The sequence below is a fragment of the Phacochoerus africanus genome, chromosome 2 (genome assembly GCF_016906955.1).
Source record: "Phacochoerus africanus isolate WHEZ1 chromosome 2, ROS_Pafr_v1, whole genome shotgun sequence".
In the NCBI taxonomy this organism is placed as follows: domain Eukaryota; kingdom Metazoa; phylum Chordata; class Mammalia; order Artiodactyla; family Suidae; genus Phacochoerus; species Phacochoerus africanus.
The window spans coordinates 221,475,308-221,489,613 of record NC_062545.1 but is presented as its reverse complement, the minus strand read 5'-3'; the positions used below and the strand labels follow the sequence as shown (position 1 = coordinate 221,489,613).

The 14,306-nt window shown below is 36.5% G+C and overlaps 1 long non-coding RNA gene across 5 annotated transcripts in view; it reads right to left on the bottom strand.

The window, feature by feature from the left end:
* Nucleotides 1-14,306, bottom strand: part of LOC125120032 (uncharacterized) — a 164,523-nt gene that overhangs the window by 16,485 nt on the left and 133,732 nt on the right. For all 5 annotated transcript variants that reach the window (XR_007133232.1, XR_007133234.1, XR_007133230.1 and 2 more), the window contains 2 exons: nucleotides 10,640-10,770; nucleotides 7,946-8,160 (listed from right to left, as the gene is read on the bottom strand). This is a non-coding gene — a long non-coding RNA (uncharacterized LOC125120032). The remainder of the gene's footprint in view (nucleotides 1-7,945; nucleotides 8,161-10,639; nucleotides 10,771-14,306) is intronic.

The following is a 14,306-nucleotide window of genomic DNA, read 5'->3' as shown; positions in this document are numbered from 1 at the left end:
GAAACCATTCCCAGTTAAAGCAACAGGAGAATTCACCTAAAGCAATCAGCAATGAAACAGACCTCTGCAGTCTGACAGACTTTGAGTTCAAAAGGGAGATAGTGAAAATGCTGAAGGAATTGAGGGAGGATATGAACAGTAATGCAGATTCCCTCAGAAAGGAGCTAGAAAATATGAGGAGCCAAGATAAACTAGAAAATTCATTTGCAGAGATACAAACTGAACTAAAGGCACTAAAGGGCAGAATGAATAATGCAAAGGAACAAATTAGTGACTTGGAAGATAGAATAATGGAAATCACCCAAACAGGACAACAGACACAAAACCAAACAAAAAAACGTGAAAGCAATATAAGAGACCTATAGGATAATATAAAGTGGGCCAATGTACGCATAATAGGAATTCCAGAAGGAGAAGAAAAAGAAAAGGAGATTGAAAATATATTTGAAGAAATGGTGGATGAAAACTTTCCAAATCTAAAGGATACTGATATCAAGATACAGGAAGCACAGAGGGCTCCAAACAAGTTGAACTCAAACAGGTCCACACTAAGACTATTATAATAAAAATGGTAAAAATTGAAGATAAAGAGAGGATTCTAAAGGCAACAAGAGAAAGGCAAAGTGTTATTATAAGGGAACTCCAATAAGGCTATCAGCTGATTTCTCCACAGAAACACTACAGGCCAGAAGGGAGTGGCAAGATACATTTAAAGCACCGAAAGGAAAAAAAAAATGCAACCTAGAATACTCTATCCAGCAAGAATATCATTTAAAATAGAAGGGAAAATAAAGAATTTCTCCAACAAGCAAAAGCTGACAGAGTACAGCAAGACAAAACCCATTCTAAAAGAAATACTGAAAGGGCTTCTCTAAATTAAAAGGAAGAACAAGGATGGAAGAAATCACAATTGGAAAGCAGTCACTTAAATAAGCCAGCATACAGATCCAAACATGAAGATGTTAATAATAATAAAACAAAAGACATCAAAATCATGCAATGTGGGTAAGGGAAGTAAGAAAAAATAGATTTTTTTTTAATCTTAATGATGTGTGTGAGCCTATGTGATTATCAGGCTAAAGTAAGCAGATATAGGAAGGTGTTAACATACTTAAAAAACAGGGCAACCTCAACTGAAAGCCAAATATTACATTCACAAAAACTGAAAAGAAAAATACTCAAGTATAAAATAAATGGAAACCATCCAACCCAAAAAAGAAGAAAAGAGAAACATAGAGTCAACTGGAAAACAAGGCTTAAAATGGCAATAAATAAATATCTATCAATAATCTCCTTAAACGTCAATGGACTGAATGCTCCAATCAAAAGACACAGAGAGGCAGATTGGATAAGAAAGCAAAAATCTTTAATCTTCTGCCTACAAGAAACTCATCTTAGGGAAAAGGATACATATAAATTGAAAGTGAGGGGGTGGGAAAAGACACTTCATGCCAATGGACGAGACAGGAAAGCAGGAGTAGCAATATGCATATCAGACAAAATAGACTTTAAAACAAAGGCTATAAGAAGGACACTATCCATTCAAGAAGAAGATATTATAAATCATCAATATATATGTCATAATACAGAAGCACCCAGACACCTACAACAAATACTAACAGACATAAAAGGAGAAATTGATGGGAATAAAATCATAGTAGGAGACTTTAACACATCACTCACATCAATGGACAGATCCTCTAGACAGAAAATCAATAAAGCAACAGAGATCCTAAAGGAAACAATAGAAAAGTTAGACTTAATATTTTCAGGACATTATATCCAAAAAAAATCAGAATACACATTCTTCTCAAGTACATATGGAACATTCTCAAGAAATGATTGCATATTGGGGTACAAAGCTAACCTCAACAAATTTAAGAGTACAGAAATTATTTCAAGTATATTCTCTGGCCACAATGGCATGAAACTAGAAATCAACCACAGGGAAAGAAATGAGAAAAAACCTACTACTTGGAGACTAAAAAACATGCTACTAAAAACCAATGGGTAAATGAGGAAATCAAGAAGGAAATTAAAAAATACCTTGAGACAAATGATAAGACACAACCACTCAAAATCTATGGGACACTGCAAAAGCAGTGCTCAGAGGGAAGTTCTTAGCAATACAGACCTTCCTCAAAAAAGAAGAAAAATCTCAAATCGACAGCTTAACCCACCACCTAAATGAATTAGAAAAAGAAGAACAAGAAAAACCTGAAGTCAGCAGAAGGACGGAAATCATAAAGATCAAAGAGGAAATCAATAAAATAGATTCAAAAAAAAAACAATAGACAAAATCAATCAAACCAAGAGCTGGTTCTTTGAAAAGGTAAACAAAATTGACAAACCTCTGGCTAGACTCACCAAGAAGAGGAGAGAACCCAAATAAACAAAATAAGAAATGATGAAGAAATCACAACAGATACTATAGAAATATAAAAAAACATACATGAATACTATGAACAATTGTATGCCAACAAATTTGACAATGTAGAAGAAATGGACAACTTTCTAGAGATTTACAGCCTGACAAAACTGAATCAAGAAGAAAGATCAACTGAACAGACCGACCACTAGAAATGAAATTGAATATGTCATAAAAACACTCCCTACTAATAAAAGTCCAGGACAAGATGGCTTCACAGGCGAATTCTACCAAACATTCAAAGAGGAACTTATACCCGTCCTCCTTAAACTTTTTCAAAAGGTTGAAGAAGAAGGAACACTCCCAAAGACATTCTATGATGCCAACTTCATCCTAATTCCAAAATCAGACAAAGATAACACCAAAAAAGAAAACTATCAGCCAATATCTGTGATGAATATAGACGCAAAAATTCTCAACAAAACTTTAGCTGAGTCCAACAACATATCGAAAAGATAGTACACCATGACCAGGTGGGATTCATCCCAGGTTCACAAGGATGGTTCAATATATGCAAATCAGTTGATGCCATACACCTCATTAACAAAAGAAAAGTCAAAAACCACATGATCATCACAATAGATGCAGAAAAAGAATATGACGAAGTCCGACATCCTTTCATGATCAAAACTCTTACCAAAGTGGGTACAGAGGGAATATTCCTTAACATAATTAAAGCCCTGGATGACAAACCCACAGCAAATAGAATACCCAATGGAGAAAAGCTGAAAGCCTTCCCGCTAAAATCTGGAACAAGACAAAGAGGTTTGTCGCCACTCTCATCACTGTTACTCAACATAGTATTGGAAGTCCTAGCCACAGCAATCAGACAAACAAAAGAAATTAAAATCATTCAAATAGGAAGAGAAGAGGTAAAACTGTCACTGTATGCAGATGACATGATACTATATATAGAAAACCCTAAGGACTCAACCTAAAAATTACTTAAACTGATCAACAAATTTAGCAATCGAAGCAGGATATAAGATTAACATTCAGATATCAGTCTCATTTTTGTATACTAACAATGAAATATTAGGAGAGGAACACAAAAATACAACAGCTTTTATAATTGCACCCCAAAAAATCAATTACCTGGGAAAACACCTGACCAAGGAGGTAAAGGACTTATATGCCGAGAAGTGTAAAACAGTAATCAAGGAAGTTAAAGAAGATGTAAAAAAAAAATGGAAAGATATTCCATGTTCCTGGGTGGGAAAAATTAATATTGTAAAAATGGCCATACTACCCAAAGCAATCTACAGATTCAATGCAATCCCTATCCAATTACCCAGGACATTTTTCACAGAACTAGAACAAACAATCCAAACATTTATATGGAACCACAAAAGACCCAGAATTGCCAAAGCAATTCTGAGGAACAAAAACCAAGCAGGAGGCATAATTCTCCCAGACTTCAGGCAATATTACAAAGCCACAGTCATCAAGACAGTGTGGTACTGGTACCAAAACAGACATACAGACCAATTCAGCAGAATAGAGAACACAGAAATAAACCCAGACACCTATGGTCAATTAACCTTTGACAGAGGAGGCAAGCATAAAATGGGAAAAAGATAGTCTTTTCAGCAAGTATTGCTGGGAAACCTGGACAGCTGCATGCAAATCAATGAAACTAGAACACACCCTCACACCATGCACCAAAATAAACTCAAAATGGCTGAAAGACTTAAATATAAGATAAGACACCATCAAATGCCTGGAAGACAACATGGTAAAACATTCTCTGACATCAACCTTACAAATGATTCCTCAGGTCTACCAAAGCAACAGAAATAAAAGCAAAAATAAACCAATGGGACCTCATTAAACTGACAAGCTTTTGCACAGCAAAGGAAACCAAACTGAAAACAAAAAGACAACTGACAGAATGGGAGAATACAGTTTCAAATGATGTAGCTCACAAGGGCTTAATCTCTAGAATATACAAACAACTTATACAACTCAACAGCAAAAAAGCCAACAACCCAATGGAAAAATGGGCAAAAGACCTGAATAGGTGTTTCTTCAAGGAGGATGTACAGATGACCAACAAGCACATAAAAAATGCTCAACATCCCTGATTACTAGAGAAATGCAAATCAAAACTACCACGAGATACCACCTCACACCAGTCAGAATGGCCATCATTCATAAGTCCACAGATAACAAATGCTGGAGGGAGTGTGGAGAAAAGGGAACCCTCCTGCACTGTTGGTGGGAATGTAACCTGATATATCCACTATGGAGGTACCTTAGAAAACTATACATAGAACTACCATACAAACCAGCAATCCCACTCTTGGGCATATATCCGGACAAAACTTTCCTTGAAAAAGACACATGCATCCGCACATTCATTGCAGCACTATTCACAATAGCCAAGACATGGAAACAACCCAAGTGTCCACAGACAGATGACTGGATTAGGAAGATGTGGTATATACACACAATGGAATACTACTCAGCCATAAAAAAGAACAAAATAATGCCATTTGCAGCAACATGGATGGAACCAGAGACTCTTATACTGAGTGAAGTTAAATCAGAAAGAGAAAGACAAATACCATATGATATCGCTTATATCTGGAATCTAATATATGGCCCCAATTAACCTTACCACAGAAAAGAAAATTATGGACTTGGAGAATAGACTTGCGGTTGCCAAGGGGAAGGCGGAGGGAGTGGGGTAGATTGGGCGCTTGGGGTTAATGGATGCCAACTATTGCCTTTGGAATGGATTAGCAATGAGATCCTGCTTTGTGGCACTGGGAACTATGTCTAGTCACTTGTGATGGAGCATGATAATGTGAGAAAAATAGAATGTGTCCATGTATGTGTAACTGGGTCACCATGCTGTACAGTAGAAAAAAAAATTGTATTTGGGAAATAATTTAAAAAATAAAATTTAAAAAAAAACAATAGAAAAGATCAATGAAACTAAAAGCTGGTTTTTTGAAAAGATGGATAAAATTGATAAACCTTTAGCCAGACTCATTAAGGAAAAAGGGAGACGGCTCTGAAATCAGTAAAATTAGAAATGAAATAGGAGAAGTTATAATGGGCACAACAAAAATACAAAGGATCTTAAGAGACCACTACAAGCAACTATATGCCAATAAAATGGATAACCTAGAGGAAATGGGCAAGTTCTTAGAAAGGGACAATCTTCTGAGACAATTAGGAAGAAATAGAAAACATGAACAACAGTCAATTACTAAAACTGAATGTATCATTTAAGAATTTCCAACAAAAGTTCAGGTCCAGATAACTTCCCAGGCAACTTCTGCCAAATATTTACAGAAGAGTTAACACGTATCCTTCTAAAATTATTTCCAAAAATTACAGAGAAAGGAACACTTTTTAACTCCTTCTCATGAGGTCAGCAACACTCTGACTCCAAATCCAGCAAAAGATACCACACACACACAACACGTGAAAGTTATAGGACAATATCACTGATAAATATAGATGCAAACTTCTAGTAAACCAAATCTAATAATCCATTAAACAGATAATACACCATGATTAAGTGAGTTTATTCCAAGAATGCAAGGATTTTTCAATAATCACAAATCAATCAGTGTGATACAAATTAGGGGAGTTCCTGTTGTGGCTCAGAGGGTTACAAAACAAAAACAGACTCACAGACTTAGAAAACAAACTTCTGGTTACCAAAGGGGAAACTCGGGAGGAAGGAGGGATAAGTTAGGGGTTTTCGATTAAGAGATACACACTACCATATATAAAGTAGATTACCAACAAGGACTTGCTATATATAGCACAGGGAACTATACTCAATATTTTGTACTTACCTTTGAGGGAAAAGAATTTGATAAAGTAGATATATATGTGTGTATAACTGAATCACTTTTCTGTCAACCTGAAACTAACACAGCATCGCAAGCCAACAACACTTCAATAAAAACAAAAACAAACAAAAAAAACAAACTTGGTTGATTTTCCTGATAATTTTAATAACTGTCTGAGCTGGGCATATCAGTAAATTTTCCCTACAAAGAGACATTAATGAACATTTGAGCCCACAGTATTTTAATTCCATCTATGCTGTCAGTGTAGGGAAGATATAGGCACTGAGGGGTTTTTGGTTTTGTTTCTGCTACTTTAGCCTTGTAGTGATCAGACAAAAAAAGACTAGAAAAAGTTTCAGGTCTTTAACAAATATGTGAAGAACAAAATGTTGACTTAAAAGAAATGTCTCACAGTTGTCTACAATCTAAACTAAAAAATACTGGGGGGCAAAAATTTGTTAAAATTTAATTCGATGTATCCAGCCATGAATAAAAGCTGTTTTTCACACTTAGAAAGGCAGTGTGAAAGTCTGTTTTTTTTTTTTTTCATTTGTTTTTTTGTGTTTGTTTTGTTTTGTTTTACATGTCAATCACCAAAAGGAGCTTAATTTTGGAGAATTCAGGTACAAGATGACCGCATCTTGTTAAATAAGGAATGAACTTGGTTATGTTCAAAGAAACAAAAATTAACAGTATTTTTTTTTAATTAGAATCCCTGAAGATCTAATTTACATTTAGTTTGGGGCTAATAAGCCATACCATAAAATAAAAAGAGATTTGAATCTAGTAGACTCCATTAATTGGGTGTTTTCTGACAATTTTCTAGTGCTACTCTTTGGGTAACCCCTACATACCTGTTGATTAGTCTACTGGTAATATGTGCTATGCACATTCGGGGATACAAATGAATGAGTTGACTCAAACCTTAATGAAAAATGAGAAATGCATCTGACTTTCAAATAACACACTAGGCTTAACATAGCCTTGAATAGTGTGTGGCCAGCAGGTAGTAAGAATACCAATGTGCCTTTAAGAAAAATATTTGAAATATTGCAAACCATTCATTGTCATGAACCTCTTTTCTCTGCTCTATCTTCTGTTGTATTTGAGAAGCTTAGAGACAAAAAAATAATACAAACCCACCAGCTTCCTGATTCCAATCAACAAAGGTACATTTTTACCTTCCTTGTAATGTGTCACTGCCTTTTAGGTTAAGATAAATTGACAGTACACAGGGAAATTCACTTAAAAACCAGCGCTGTGCTAAGCATGGGAAATATAACAATAAAATTCTTTTGGTTTCCCACAGAAGAATTTATAGCTTTCATAGTGTATGAATATGGTTTGGGGGAGTAAAAGTAAGGTTGCAATACTCACATTCACCTGGGCAGCCAAGAAGATCTAGGTAATTTTCCTATTTTTCCTATTTGCTCTGCAGGTATGTGATACAAAACACATTGGAAAGGAGAGGGCTTACTGGGGAAGGTTGTATTTTTCAAAAACAGCCATGTTAGTATTTCCAGTCCTACATGTTCTTACAGAACTTTCTACTTGACTATCAAAAGATAAAATCTGTTTTTCCTCTCCTGGCACTTGGGCAATGTTTTGATTAAGAGAATTTGGAGAAAAAGTGATGCTCTGTGACTTGTAAGACTAGGTCATAAAAGTTGATAGAGCTTCCACCTGGCTCTCTTGGGATACTCACCTTTGGAACCCAGCCACCATATTGTGGGGCAGCTTCATGAAATGGCCACATATAGGTGTTCCAGACACAGCTCCATGTTCATCCCAGCCAACAGTCAACCACCAGAGGTATGAGTGAGTGCACTTCAGACAATTCCACTTTTCAGCCTTCCAGTATTCCACCTCATGCCAAGTAGAGAAGAGACAAGATGTCCCTACCACACCAGAACTGCAAATCTGTGAGCAAATAAACACTGTCATTGTTTTAAGTGGCTGTTTTGGGGTGGTTTGTTCTGTAGCAACTAGAATACTTATTAAGGGTCTTGATTATGCTTAATCTTCTGTCAACAGTTATTCACTTTCCACTAGGAAAACAACAATTATTTAACAAAGATTCCATCCACAATGATTCATATATTGTGGTAGCTGACTTTCCCATAATAACCACCTTTTATCTACCGTGCATTTGAGCACTGTTGGACTGGCACCATGTGAGAGCTATGCTTGTTCAACCTGGACAATGTGAAGTTTCTTTAAAACTTAAAATTCAGGAGTTCCCATTGTGGTGCTGCGGAAATAAATCCAACTAGGAACCATGAGGTTGCAGGTTCGATCCCTGGCCTTGCTCAGTGGGTTAAGGATCTGGCATTGCCGTGAGCTGTGTTATAGGTCACAGACGTGGCTTGGATCCTGTGTTGCTATGGCTGGGGCATAGGCCAGCAGCTGCAGCTCCGATTGGACTCCTAGCCTGGGAACATCCATATGCCATGGGTGTGGCTCTAGAAAAAGGCAAAAGGGCCAAAAATAATAATAATAAAATTAAAACTGTATATATTTTTAGCCAAAAAAAAAGAAAAAAGCCCCCTTTTGTTAGCTAACTTCCCCTCAATACCACATCTGTCTAATACAAAATCTAGTATGCATCCTTTCAGATCCTTCTCTGCATCTCTATTTTTTTTATACAAACACATAACACACACACACTTCTAAACATGTATCTTAGATATTTCCCCTATAGATTATGAGTTTCTTTATAGTATGTTGTCAAAGCAAGTCTATTGATTATAATTGTGATCAAGATATGAAGATGATGGTGATGACGGTTGCCATTTTTTGAGTTCTTACTGTGTCAAGTAATGCAGAACATGTATGGCTTGATACTGGCAATTACTAAAAATCAGGGTTTTGTTTCTGGAAAATCAATTGTTAAATTTACCAGCAAGAGCTATGTTTGTCTTTGTCTATTAATACACCTCCAGAACCTAGGACAGTATCTAGCACATGGAAGACTCTTGATAAATATTTTTGAATGAACAAATGAATGGATTTTTTTTTTGTCTTTTTTGTCTTTTTCTAGGGCCGCACCTGCAGCATATGGAGGTTCCCAGGCTAGGGGTCTAGTTGGAACTGTAGCCACTGGCCTATGCCACAGCAACGCAGGATCTAAGCCATGTCTGCAACCTTCACCATAGCTCACGGCAACACCGGATCCTTAAACCATTGAACAAGGCCAGGGATCGAATCCGCAACCTCATGGTTCCTGGTCGGATTTGTTAACCACTGAGCCACGAGGGGAACTCCAGGAATGGATGTTTTAATCATAGACTTAGACAATATTCTATGTGACATATTTCTGACATGAATGCAACCTTCCAGCTTTATGAATGAACACACTTTGTTTTCAGGTGTTTCTTTATATGGATAACTGAAGTAACCTCTCTTTGGGTCATGCATGAGTAGAGCATGCAATTCACACATAGGCACAGTTCCCCAATGGTCAATTGTTCATGCACAAATAAATTTAGACCTCATAACCAAAAAGTATAGTCCTTTCTTCCTTCATCCCTTTTTTTTTAGGGCCACATGTGCAACATATGGAAGTTCCTAGCCTAGGGGTTGAATCAGAGCTATAGCTGCTGGCCTACACCACAGCACCAGCAACACAGGATCCAAGCAGCATCTGTGACCTGCACAATAGCTCACAACAATGCCAGATCCTTAACCCCGTGAGTGAGGCCAGGGATTGAACCTGCCTCCTCATGGATACTAGTCAGCTTCATTACTGCTGAGCCGCAAATGGAACTCCCTCTTTCATCCTTTTTTACAGCTTTTGTCATATTCAAATATTTTTCAGGAGTAACCTGATCAAGGAAAAAATAGTACTGTAGATCTACATGTATGGGCACAAGCACACATGGGCCTATATACATCTTTTTGGAGGAATCTACATATATAATAAATAACATCTTTAAACAGAACTAGTAGGAGGGCTGGTGGCAGATGGGGAAGGAAGTATAAGTAGTGAAACATAAAAATACAAATCCAGGCTTTACTCTCTATCAGAGAAAGAAAATCATACCTACAAGGCGGTTGTCTCAAAAATTAACCAACTACCCAGATAAATATAAGCAACTTAGGCATTTTAGACTTAAGAGACTCAAGGCAGTGGTAATGATCAGGTAGGGGACAGAGCATTCCCAGAGAGCAAAACTATGGACATTATTTAACCATCATAACATGTTCCAGGTTTCAGGTCACTGACAATAATTATGATTTGTAGAATGATAGGTGCCTACATGGCACTTCCCCAAACCCATCTCTCCCTAAAATACAAATGCTTTCCAAAGCAGATTTATCTTTTCAATTAACCTTCTTGCGGGCTCCAAGAAATTCTTTTGGAGATGAAGGATAGTAATATTAGTATTGGTTTACTCACCAATTATTCTTTTAGGGTGACCCCTTCTTATGATGGGCATTGAGGGCATTTAACTGAAATTTTTTTCTTTCCTTTTTTTTTTTTTTTTTTGGTCAATTCCAGGAAACATGTGGAATCTCTGTTCTATTTCTCTGAAAAAAAAAAAACTCATTAGGGTATTATAAATAATAGTGTGGCTTTTGTGAGAGTCATATATTATCACTGAAAAGTAAATATCCTGCGATTTCTTGCCTCTGAGAGCTATCAGTAATTTCCACCACTGAAAATGCAGTCGCCACTCTAGTAGCATTTCCCAAATCAAAGGCACTGGAAAAATGCAAAGTGAGGATAAAGCCATGTATTCTCCCTGTAGAAATCAAAGAGAATGAAATTAGAGGAATGTCTAAGAAAACTTGTAGCACACCAAGGCTTTCTCAGCAAAATAAATTAACTTATAAAGAAATCTTAAAGAGTAGAAAAATCAAAGCAAGGCACACTGTGGAAGTCCAAGGGTGAGTCAATATTAGAAAAACCTATTAGTATAATTCACTAAATTATAAGCTGAAAAAGAAAAACAGCTTTTTTATCCTCCTTATCCTTCCCCTCTTCCCTTTCTGACCAATTCAGTCCAAAAGCTAAGAGCTGGGGCCAAGAAGAAATGGACATGTGTTAGAACTTTACTGCTGTGGAAAGGGCAAATGCAGGGGCAACAGCAGTGATGGTAAATGGAAGACTGGTGTTACACAAATGTTTTATCCCACAGGTAACTCTCTTACAAATAAAAGAAGTTAGGAGTTCCCGTCGTGGTGCAGTGGAAACAAATCCTACTAGGAACCATGAGGTTGCAGGTTCGATCCCTGGCCTCGCTCATTGGGTTAAGGATCCAGCGTTGCCATGAGCTGTGGTGTAGGTCACAGACACAGTTCAGATCTGGCACTGCTATACCTGTGGTGTAGGCCAGCAGCTGTAGCTCTGATGTGATGCCTATCCTGGGAACCTCCATATGCTGCAGGTGCAGCCCTGAAAAGACAAAAAAATAAAAAATAAAATAAGTCAGATTTCTTACTCTCAGCGGAGGAAAATGGGGAAAGGAAGAAAACTCGAGTAAACTTACAGAGTTGGACTGGAGTAAAGTATCAGCCTAAAGTCATGGTTTTTGATACATGCATAGATGGATGGACACAAATAATACAGAATATAACATAGACATAAATGTGTGTGTACATACATAGAAACCTATACATATTCTCAAGTTGAAAGGGGTTTTGGGACAGTGAAACCCAAAATGTGATAAACATACCTTAGACACAAACTCAGTTTCTAAATATTTTCTCCTAAAAGGAACCAGGGCTTCTTGGGAAAATAGCTGATAGGGTTGGGGAAGGCAGAGTAAAAGAAGAACTGGAGCGTCCTCTTACACCAGAGAATAAGGAATCATTCACAGAATGAAGGCGAAATATTAAAGAACACATAGGCCAGTTTGAGGAACTCCCACTGGTCAAATCTGGGCTAATTTGATATCACAAAGGTCATTTTAGTAATGGATCATAACAGCAAAATAATTAAATATCAAAACATGGGTTCACACTAATATAATAAATGAATATACCTTTGATAAGGAATGGGATTTTTATACCCTTTCAAAGTAACTTGCCACAAAATAAAATTATTTAAAAGGGAAAGGAATAACTAGAGGAGAGAAACCAGACAGATAATACCTTAGTCAATTGGTCAAACTGAACATCATCAGTAATGGGACGAGTCAAAATCATGTACCACTTGGTAAGATACATTGCGAGGAACACAATATCCTTTCTGTGCTATTTCTAGCCAAGATGCGTAACATGAATGTAATCATGACGAAATATCAGATGAACTAAAATTGAGGAACAATCTACCAAAGGACCAGCCTGTAATTCTCAAAAGTATCAAGGTCAATAAAGTCCAGAAAAGACTGAACAATTATTCCATACTGAAGGAGACAAAAGGAAGATGACAGGTAAGTGCATCATACAAGTCCTTTAACAACAGCTTTATGGAAATGTCATTCACGTCACATAAATTTCACCCTTTCAACGTATACACCAATGTTTTTTGACTATATTCTAGAAATGTGCGGCCATTACCACCATTTACGAATATATTTATCACCCAAAAATCACCCATGATCAGTCACCTCCATTCTCTCTCCCAACAGGCCCCAATCCCTGGGAAGCACTAATCTACCTTCATTCTATGGATGTGCCTCTTCTGGGCCTTTCATATAGATGAAATCATATAATATATGATCTTTTGTGACTGGCTTCTTTCATTTAATGTAATGTTTTCAGGGTTCATCCATGACTTAACGTGTATAAACACATCATTCCTCTTTTTTTGGCTGAATAATATTCCATTGTAGGGACACACATTTTGTTTACCCATCAACTGATAGACATTTGAGGTGCTTCCAATTTTGTACTATTATAAATAATGCTGATATAACATTTGTATATAATTTTTTGCATGGACAGCATGTGATTCTGAACTGGAGGTTATTGGAATGTGGCTGGGACATTTGGCAGAACTTGCATAGGACCTGTAGATTAGATGATAGCAATGTTTCCCATGTTTATTTCCTAGCTTTGGTGGTTGTATTTTGGTAATGTAAGAGAATTATTCTTATTTGTAGATAGTGTCCACAAAAATATTTAGGATTGATGGGCATGGCATCAGCGACAAATTCTCAAATCATTTCAGAGAAAATTATTTGTACTGTACTCACAACTTTTCTCTAACTTTGCAGTTGTTTGAAAAGAGATAGAGACAGGGTACATGAGAGAGAGAGAGCACATTCATGTAAGTAGATGATAAAAATATTTGATAAAATTCAGCAATATTTTTTAATTAAAAATTTCAAATATCTAAATAAATGACTATTTACTTAGCAAATATATATTTGCTTTGATACATAACTCAAACCAAACCCCGGTATCATGCTTAATAAAGAAACCTTAAGGTATTTCTAAAATCAGGAACAAAACAAGAATGCCCATTACCACTGCTATTATTTAGTATTGTTACTGAATTTCTAGCTAAAATAATAAGATTTTTCTTGGATGAAATTCAAAATAAACTTAAAACAATTCAAATGAATATGAATGTTTAGTAAGCTTACCAAGTAAATAACATATACAAACACAAAAAACACATGACTTCTCTATAAGTCAAGAATAATCTGATAGAAAACATAATTCAAAACACATTCCAGTTATAATGAAATATAAAACAAAAACAAACTTGGAAAACTGGGATAAATATCCTTTTCAATAAAATAACCATAAGCCATTGTCATTGAAATAAAAATGACCTAATAGATAAATGAGCAACAGATATGAAAAGTTAATCCCTCCAAGAAAGAACTTAAGGAGTTGTCATCATGGCTCAGTGGTTAACGAACCTGAATAGTATCCATGAGGACACAAGTTCAATCCCTGGCCTCACTCAGTGGGTTAAGGATCCGGCGTTCCTGAAAGCTGTGGTACAGGTCGCAGATGTGACTCAGATCTGGCATTGCTGTGGCTGTGGCATAGGTCAGAGTCTACAGCTCCGATTAGACCCCTAGCCTGGGAACCTCCATGTGCCACAGGTATGTCCCTTAAAAAAAAAAAAAGACAAAAATCCCAAAACAAACAAACAAAAAAAACAA